Source organism: Nansenia antarctica (genome assembly GCF_963989245.1).
Source record: "Nansenia antarctica genome assembly, chromosome: 2".
Lineage (NCBI taxonomy): Eukaryota > Metazoa > Chordata > Actinopteri > Argentiniformes > Microstomatidae > Nansenia > Nansenia antarctica.
The window spans coordinates 79,057,412-79,067,486 of NC_137675.1; the positions used below are offsets into that span (position 1 = coordinate 79,057,412).

At 41.8% G+C, this 10,075-nt stretch overlaps 1 long non-coding RNA gene across 1 annotated transcript; it reads right to left on the reverse strand.

Annotated features, from left to right (window-relative positions):
* Window positions 1-5,808: 5,808 nt before the first annotated feature.
* LOC308151936 lies at window positions 5,809-6,333 on the reverse strand. The gene is made up of 3 exons (XR_013937318.1): window positions 6,194-6,333; window positions 5,990-6,057; window positions 5,809-5,890 (listed from the first exon to the last, which is right to left on the reverse strand). It is a non-coding gene; the product is annotated as an uncharacterized lncRNA (long non-coding RNA).
* Window positions 6,334-10,075: the final 3,742 nt, after the last annotated feature.

Sequence of the window (10,075 nt, forward strand, 5' to 3'; positions counted from 1 at the left end):
AAGTTGGACATCATTGTAAAGGTAAATAAACAGGCTTTCCAATGTTATAAAATACAATGCCAATTAGCATTGTAACAACAGATAATTTAGTTTATCTTGGTATTCTAATAAGGTAAGACCCTTTAAGCTAAAGATATGCAGACCAAAGCATTAGAACGTAACACAATTTCCCTTATTTAGAAATCCCAATGTTGACAGGTATGGTAACAATGGGCATTGTTCTACTTCTCTCAATAGTGCAGAGCACCCATGTCTCTCTCTCTCTCGCTGGCTGGCTACCTCTTTTCCCTTCTCTGTCTGAGTTACTATTCCTCCATCCTCTTTCTCTCTCTCTCTCTCTCTCTCGTCTGTCAGATGCTAGCCCTGGCAGTACTGGACAGGATCCAGTCTATAGACCGGCGTCAGTGCCAGTCATCCTTGACTCCACCCTCTCCTTCCAATCTCACATCAAGTCCATCACCAGATCCGCCTTCTTCCACCTAAGAAACATTGCCATACTCTGACCATCACTCTGGACTCACCTCCCGCCTGGACTACATTAGAGGGTCCATGCACATTCATCCTACTGAAGTGTACATTGTTTGACCTGTATACGTTTACCCGACTCGGTTGTCTCCTCTTCATGTCTTCTTCTACGGTGTGTTTTGAGGAGTAGATTGGGAGAGAGGTTGCAAGGAATTGAAGAAAAAACAAGAGGCATATGAGCCCAAATCTAAAGTCTTTCCTTGACTCCTTGAAATTCTATCTTGAAATTCTCCTCCAATACATTCTGAGGTCAGGAGAGAGTACATGAGTTATCAAGGAAAGACAGACATTCGGACTAGTTACACATAGAAGGGTAACAGTTAAATTCCTGAGTTCACAGCCTGGTATATACCTTTTAGTGAGAACATGCTGGTGCAATCCACTAATACTTTCATATTGTTAATTATAGAACAAGATGGGCATATACAGTTAAAGCTGTATGTCAGTGAAAAGCTTTACCCAAGGCTAGACTAGGGCATGTTAAATTGTCTTCCACTGCCTTCTGCTGAAAAGTCTGAGATTGGCATTCCTTTTCCATGCATGTTGAAAATGTATTCAGAACCTGGCCTAGTTAAATTGAGCAACTCCTTGGTGGGGTTCAGATGGACTGAATATGATACAGATTTCTATAGACAATTACAAACAGTAAACAAGTGTAAATTAAGAAACTTTAATTTACCCTTCAAACCAAGCAGCACAATAAAAAAATAATTAAAACCTGCTTATACAGTAGAGTAACCTCATCAAAAGTTAAAACAAATCTGGAGGAAGATAATTGAACTGAGAACAAAAACGGATACATCTCTAAATGTAATATTTAATAATAATATATATTTAAAAATAATAATTGCACACGGCCCCGATTTTGTCGCACCGCCGAATTCGATTCCATTGTTTTGAATGAGACAATGCACACGGCGTGCGATGCGATTTTGTCGCACGATAACATTCGATTCTCCATTCACACCCACTCACTTCGTCTCATTCAAAACAATGGAATCGAATTCGGCGGTGCGACAAAATCGGGGCCGTGTGCAATTATTATTTTTAAATATATATTATTATTAAATATGACATTTAGAGATTAATTCTCGTTGGCTGGGTCTTAACCAATTAAAATGCTTAAGTCTTAAGTTTGGCAAGCTGAACAGTAAAGAGAGAGCTGGATAAAGGTTGGGGGAAACACAAAGTCCTCTGAGGGTTCCAAGGCGATATTTCAGGGCAGACTGATGGGGGTACTCAGTCGCTCTCACTGCCACTCTCTGACCTCACATAGAAGTCTTCCCCTCCCCCGATCTCCTCGAAAAACAAGCGACCTGGTGACAATCACAAAACAAGGTGATCCCTGAGAGATTATTATCAGAGTGAATATCTTAATACAGCAGAACAATACAACAAGTCTAGTGTTAAGAGATTTAAGTCTTACCATTTGGAATCTCCTCTTCATTGTCCTCAAAACTCGCTAGGTGTAGAACATGTCAATAACGCGATCCCTGTGAAAAAAAAAAAAAAATCTATAAGACGCCAATTGTCTTTGGCAGTCAACGTTACTATTCTATAAGACGCCAATTGGCGTCTTTGGCAGTCAATGAGTTAACAGTGGCACTACAGAGAATTATATAATCAATAATAATAATAATAATAATAATAATAAAATCAATTAGGCAATAAATCAGTGCAGCGTCTACTATTCCCTTTTCCACAAAGACAGCATTGACGGTGACATACACATCCATCTGGAATGTGTTATTATTTAGCCTGTGAGGCAAGATGGACCTAAGACGAGTCAACATGTGGAGGAGTGATGAACAGGATCATACCGTTCGTTTCCAATGAAGAGAGAGAACAGGTTTCAGACGTCCAAACTGACACATAAAAAACGATGTAATGTCCTGCATGACAAACCTGAACACCACTCGCTCAGAGGAGAATTCACATCTCTGTTCCACAGAGTTGAGCAGCAGTACTCTCAGAACGACTCCGTCGTCTCTCTGAAACCACTTGATCTGTGGGTGGAAACTGACAAAGACATGCACACAGTATACCCATGATATACAGACTAAATATAACTTGGTATTCTGAAATAGGCAAAAAATATTCAAGTACCTTTTTACAGAGTCCTCTGCAAAGGCTTTCTCAACATTTATGACCTGCTTGCCCTCCATCAAATTACCTAAATAGGACATAATAATATTCAGTGATAAGACAGCCCTCATAGTCGTCAATAAAAGTAAATAAAAAAACAGCACGGTAGACTAGGCATACATTTAAGTGGATATTGTCGATCAGTTTGACTGGGCATCATTTCAAGCAAAAATATTTAATAATATGGCAGAAATAAATATGTGGCTCATAGTTCACCACAATAAAAACGCCAGAGAGAGAGAGAGAGACATTGATTTGAAAGCAGGGTTGCATGCAAACAATTATGTTTTCATACCATTTTCACATGGGGGTTGGACTGCGGAAATCCATTCTTTTACGGTGACATCTGATGAATCGACGTCCGGGTTCAGAGGGTCCGGCATCAGAGGGTCTGGGTTCAGCAACTGCAACAACCTGCAGAGACACAGCGGCAGCTCGGGTCACTGGTATGATTCTCAAACATGTTTGTACCAACGCACTGAAACTCCCACCATAGCCCCAAATGTCACGGTTATGAATTGTCAGCACATGTGTATTTCAATTTCGAGTGAGCGCAGCATTAAAAGACACCAAAGAGAGCAGCACAGGGCAGGATGACCATACCGTGCACAGGCTAGCTCATCCTCGAAGGTTGGCTGCTCAGCAAAAGCCTCCTGTGTAAGAGCTCCAGGTGGGTCACTGGGAGTACTGTCATTAGAGAGGTACAACACAGCATAGGAGCCTTTACACAGGTACAACACAGTATAAGAGCCTTTACACAGGTACAACACAGTATAAGAGCCTTTACACAGGTACAACACAGTATAAGAGCCTTTACACAGGTACAACACAGTATAGGAGCCTTTCAAAACCAATGACCAACTTAACAGCATTGTTAACCACACAGAGAATATACAAATCACTTTCCTTGGCGTTTAATATGATAAAGTACAATCAAATGTTTAACATTTTATTTTTTTCAAATAGTAACATGGACTTCACGCTGCAGACAGACATGAAGTAGAACATCAGACAGAGAAGGACTGGCACACCTTGGTTCAGTGCCCTGCTGTTCAATAGGATCATCAGTTTCACCTCCACCGTTACTGCAAGAACATAGAGATCTGGACTATTACAACAGGTCATCATCACATTTTTTAAATTAAGTATTGGAAAGAGGAAGTATTTTGTCTTCTTTTAGCTCTATACTTCTAGCTATATACTCCAACAATTTGGATTTTAAAATCTAACAATTACTTAGGGGTGGTAGTAGTAGCAGTTGTGTAACGTGCATTCATACCATCCTGCTGTTTCATCTACGGTCTGCTGCGTTGCACCAACCAGCTCCTCTTCATCTTTAGCCCCAGAGATCCCATGAACATCATCTTCTTCATTTTCTTCCTCAAGATCAGTCTAAACGTCAAAACATCCACAGTACTTAAAGGGACGGTTCGGCCTATTTTCATGCTCAGGTGAAATATCATCTTACCTTGAGTTGTCCTCAAAAGCCAGTAGTGAAAGATTCTACTTTGCTACCGCAGCACAGGCTAACAGTTACACTAGGGCCACACTGGCTACCTCTACCTCAGCAGGGCTACCTCTACCTCAGCAGGGCTACCTCTACCTCAGCAGGGCTACCACTACCTCAGCAGGGCTACCACTACCTCAGCAGGGCTACCTCTACCTCTACCTCAGCAGGGCTACCTCTACCTCAGCAGGGCTACCTCTACCTCTACCTGTACCTCAGCAGGGCTACCACTACCTCAGCAAGGCTACCTCTACCTCTACCTGTACCTCAGCAGGGCTACCACTACCTCAGCAGGGCTACCTCTACCTCAGCAGGGCTACCTCTACCTCTACCTGTACCTCAGCAGGGCTACCACTACCTCAGCAGGGCTACCTCTACCTCTACCTGTACCTCAGCAGGGCTACCACTACCTCAGCAGGGCTACCTCTACCTCTACCTGTACCTCAGCAGGGCTACCACTACCTCAGCAGGGCTACCTCTACCTCTACCTGTACCTCAGCAGGACTACCACTACCTCAGCAGGGCTACCTCTACCTCTACCTGTACCTCAGCAGGGCTACCTCTACCTCAGCAGGGCTACCTCTACCTCTACCTGTACCTCAGCAGGGCTACCTCTACCTCAGCAGAGCGTGTGTCGCGGAGCTGCTGCGGCTCTCACTCGTGCGGTATCTTTCTACATTGAGTTTGCCTTTCTGAAAAGTGAAGGCAGTCATCTATGAGCAATATCTGCCGATACTAGGGATGCACCGAAGGTTCGGCTACCGAATGTATTCGGCCGAATAATAGCAATAACAATGCTTCATTATCAGACCATGACAGAATAACGGTGCTCTAACCTGTATGCAACCTGTGCTCCTACCCTGCCAGTCTGCACTGATATAGGACAACAGTGCAACAACTTTGCGGCTGAACTTCTTGTTGTGACATTTTTGTTCATCCCGCCCCTTTGTCACTTTGGTTTCTTGGAAACAAAACATGCCCCCCACCCCCAAACCCTACTGTTAGCAGATAGAAAAACAAGCTCACTTTGCTGACAAATGAAGCGTATTTAGTGATCGTAAAACAGTTGCTTGTTATATCGCGTGGGTACTTCAAGTTGCGTATTATGAAAAACTAAAATCACATTTTGTTCAAAAGAAAGCTATGTTTAGGATTCACAAGGTTTCACAGTTGACAACTGGTTGCACCTTTCATCAGCTGCCATCACATATGGACCTAACTGTATACTTCCTGGATTTGGATGATGAATCACCAATATGTAGGAATGAGACATTAGGGGATGTGAAATATATACATTTAGAAAACTAAAAACAGCCACACTCACATTAGGAACCGGCCTTTGAGCACTCGAAGCAGGATTCAGAAACGTCAGGAATCTGTTAAGAAAAAGTAGGAATTAACTCTTTAGAGCTATTACAAAACTAAAAGTCAATATCTTACCTGACCCGATTCAGATTTTTTAACAAGTCTGCCACCAGAGAAGTTTCTGTGTCCTGTGTGTCCTCTCTCAACCCATGATGCCTAAACCCACACATGTTTAAACAATTCAGATCTAATTACATCATGCTGCATATAACGCAGCCATATTTCTGAGTTTATTCTCAAAACGATGTAAAAACATTTGTACCCCTCGTCACTGTCAAGCTCTGGATGGTGCGCCTCCTTTTGGTTAATTCCGCCTCCCTCAGAGAGCTTTCTGACCTTTCCTTGGCCCTTAAATAAAACCACAAAGAACATTTAAATTAATTGGGGAAATTCAATTGCAAATCACAGTAATCTCTCCTAGACGTTGATATGGGCAGTGACACTGACCTGTGATGCTCCATTGGAAGTCTGCAATGCCACTTGCCCTGATGTTATTACCGGTCTCTGATTGGTCACTGAAGAAATCAATATAGAGGGCTTTTTTTATAAGTGGTACCATCAAAATCTACCCCTTTCAAAATACATGCATTAGCATTGTGGAAAAGGGGAAAATAATAATAATAATAATAATAATAATAATAGTGCATTCACCTTTCGTGACAGCAGGGTGCCTGGGTGAGAACAGGGGTAACAGTGATCGTATGGTGCAGCCATTTGTGGCCAGGAAACTCTCCGTGTCAGAGTAGATGTCACAAGTCAGGATGGCAGGGGATCGATCCACAACACCATTCTGTGCAGGGGAATGACTCTTCCAGCTTGGGAAACATGCAAACCTCTTGGTGACTAGATCGTCATTTACACAGATCTGGGAGAGAGTGGGAGAATTAGCTTCTATGACTAACGTTAAACAAATGTACGTTAGAAATTCTGCACACTTCACTACTTTTTTCTTTTTGCAAATCCACATTTCCGCACCATCGCACCTTTATGTTTCTTATGGTCAGGTAGAGCTCAATGAAAGTGGAATCAGCTTGTGTTTCACGCACCACTGCCTCCATCTGGTTGGATGCTTCAGGTAAACAATTGAACAGACAATATAGTTATTTTTATGAGTGGGGCAGTCCCACTCATAGTTTTCATTTTATTGGACAGATATAGTGAAGACAGACAGGAAAGTAGGAGAAGAAGGGTGAAAGGGCATGTCAGCAGGGCATGGGCCGGATTCGAACCCAGGCCGACATGGGCATATGTGTGCACTGTAGACCGTGGTGCTAGACCACTGGACCACCCCAGGCCACACAGACAATATAGTTAGTGCTGATTTGGGGCTGATATAAGAATCCCAACACTGAAGTTGTACAAGACTATCTATCAACAAAGATGTTAAAATCACACTTCTCATCTTACAATGACACAGAATTATCTTTACAATGCTACAGAATTATCTTGCAATGGACACATTAGTTTACCTTGTAAGAGGTTGTGCAGATAGCGAGTAGCAGAGCTGTCCCATTGATTTGACGGTCTAGAATGAAAACGTAAGCTCTCAAGGATCCGTAATAACCACACAATTCAAATCTAATAGCACAATTGCAATTACAGTGATTTAAGACCAATATCAACCCTTACACTAGTCCAGTAGTTAGTCAAACCTTACACTAGTTCAGTAGTTAGTCAAACCTTACACTAGTTCAGTAGTTAGTCAACCCTTACACTAGTTCAGTAGTTAGTCAACTCTTACACTAGTTCAGTAGTTAGTCAACTCTTACACTCGTTCAGTAGTTAGTCAACCCTTACACTAGTTCAGTAGTTAGTCAGCCCTTACACTAGTTCAGTAGTTAGTCAACCCATACACTAGTTCAGTAGTTAGTCAACCCTTACACTAGTTCAGTAGTTAGTCAACCCTTACACTAGTTCAGTAGTTAGTCAACCCTTACACTAGTTCAGTAGTTAGTCAACCCTTACACTAGTTCAGTAGTTAGTCAACCCATACACTAGTTCAGTAGTTAGTCAACCCTTACACTAGTTCAGTAGTTAGTCAACCCTTACACTAGTTCAGTAGTTAGTCAACCCTTACACTAGTTCAGTAGTTAGTAAAACCTTACACTAGTTCAGTAGTTAGTCAACCCTTACACTAGTTCAGTAGTTAGTCAACCCTTACACTAGTTCAGTAGTTAGTCAACGCTTACACTAGTTCAGTATTTAGTCAACCCTTACACTAGTTCAGTAGTTAGTCAACCCATACACTAGTTCAGTAGTTAGTCAACCCTTACACTAGTTCAGTAGTTAGTCAACCCATACACTAGTTCAGTAGTTAGTCAACCCTTACACTAGTTCAGTAGTTAGTCAAACCTTACACTAGTTCAGTAGTTAGTCAACCCTTACACTAGTTCAGTAGTTAGTCAACCCTTACACTAGTTCAGTAGTTAGTCAACCCTTACACTAGTTCAGTAGTTAGTCAACCCTTACACTAGTTCAGTAGTTAGTCAACCCATACACTAGTTCAGTAGTTAGTCAACCCTTACACTAGTTCAGTAGTTAGTCAACCCTTACACTAGTTCAGTAGTTAGTCAACCCTTACACTAGTTCAGTAGTTAGTAAAACCTTACACTAGTTCAGTAGTTAGTCAACCCTTACACTAGTTCAGTAGTTAGTCAACCCTTACACTAGTTCAGTAGTTAGTCAACGCTTACACTAGTTCAGTATTTAGTCAACCCTTACACTAGTTCAGTAGTTAGTCAACCCATACACTAGTTCAGTAGTTAGTCAACCCTTACACTAGTTCAGTAGTTAGTCAACCCATACACTAGTTCAGTAGTTAGTCAACCCTTACACTAGTTCAGTAGTTAGTCAAACCTTACACTAGTTCAGTAGTTAGTCAAACCTTACACTAGTTCAGTAGTTAGTCAACCCTTACACTAGTTCAGTAGTTAGTCAACCCTTACACTAGTTCAGTAGTTAGTCAACCCTTACACTAGTTCAGTAGTTAGTCAACCCATACACTAGTTCAGTAGTTAGTCAACCCATACACTAGTTCAGTAGTTAGTCAACACTTACACTAGTTCAGTAGTTAGTCAAACCTTACACTAGTTCAGTAGTTAGTCAACCCGTACACTAGTTCAGTAGTTAGTCAAACCTTACACTAGTTCAGTAGTTAGTCAACCCTTACACTAGTTCAGTAGTTAGTCAACCCTTACACTAGTTCAGTAGTTAGTCAACCCATACACTAGTTCAGTAGTTAGTCAAACCTTACACTAGTTCAGTAGTTAGTCAACTCTTACACTAGTTCAGTAGTTAGTTAACCCTTACACTAGTTCAGTAGTTAGTCAACCCATACACTAGTTCAGTAGTTAGTCAAGCCTTACACTAGTTCAGTAGTTAGTCAACACTTACACTAGTTCAGCTTTCTCTTCGCAGATGGACACCTGGAGCCTCACAGGTTGGATACCAGCCAGCTGGAACTTCCTGACCCAGAAGGGCAGCTGCAGAAACTTCTCCAATGGGGCTCGGACCCTGGAGAAAGAAATAGAAGGGTTCTTTGGAGACAATTATAATGTCATAATCGTTATATATTTAGGGATGTACTGATTAATTGGGCAGCAATCGGTATTGGTCGATAATGGTTAGGAAATTGATCAGCCGAATGCTTTAAAATGGCTGATTGTTCAAACCGATATTGCGATATCTAACCTGGCATGATAATTTGATTAGGAATATTTTCTTAATGTCTGTACGTGATCAATTCACCGAAGGAATATACTGTCTTGGACAATAGATCCTAATAAACACTGGTGGCTGATTGTTGTAACTAAAAGCCAGCGTGAATTCTCTCTGAAAGGTCCGTAAACCCAGACATTCTGCTCCTCTGAATGAGCCTTGTACGTGGTCAAAAGGGTGAGTTTCTGAAATTCAATGGATGCAAAATGCTCATAGGTCCAGAGATGCCAGACACACACACACACACACACACACACACACACACACACACGGGGATTACTGAAAGGCAGTAATCTGCTCCTGCCCATTAACAAACCTATTTGTCAGATCTTTTGATCCGTTTTAATCTCATGTTTGTTTTGAGTGATTATAACAGCCAGCTGGGATGGATTGGGCAACGCATGCTGTAAACTGAGATTATGTTAAGATTAGACAGTGAAGGCCTATCTGAAGCCTCTCTCTCCGGGTCTATTCAACTCTGATGGCCTGTCAGGCCTAATGCGCCTACTCTTGCAACGGTTGTTCAGCCAAGTTACCCATAATGACCCAAGATCAGTTTTGCCCTTTCCTACATAATGATTACGCTATGGTAAACTGACTCTAGATCAGAGCCCCGTTTCACCACCTGAACCCGAAGCGTTGCAGAGTGCAGTGTCACTGGTCTTAGGTCAATAAAAACCAACAATGTAAATCGGTATGGGTATTGGCCGATTGTGTTATGAATAATCGGTAAGGGCCTTGAATTTTCATACTAGTGCTTCCCTACTTACATTACACAGGGTTCCCTCACCTTCTGAAACATCAAATTCAAGCACC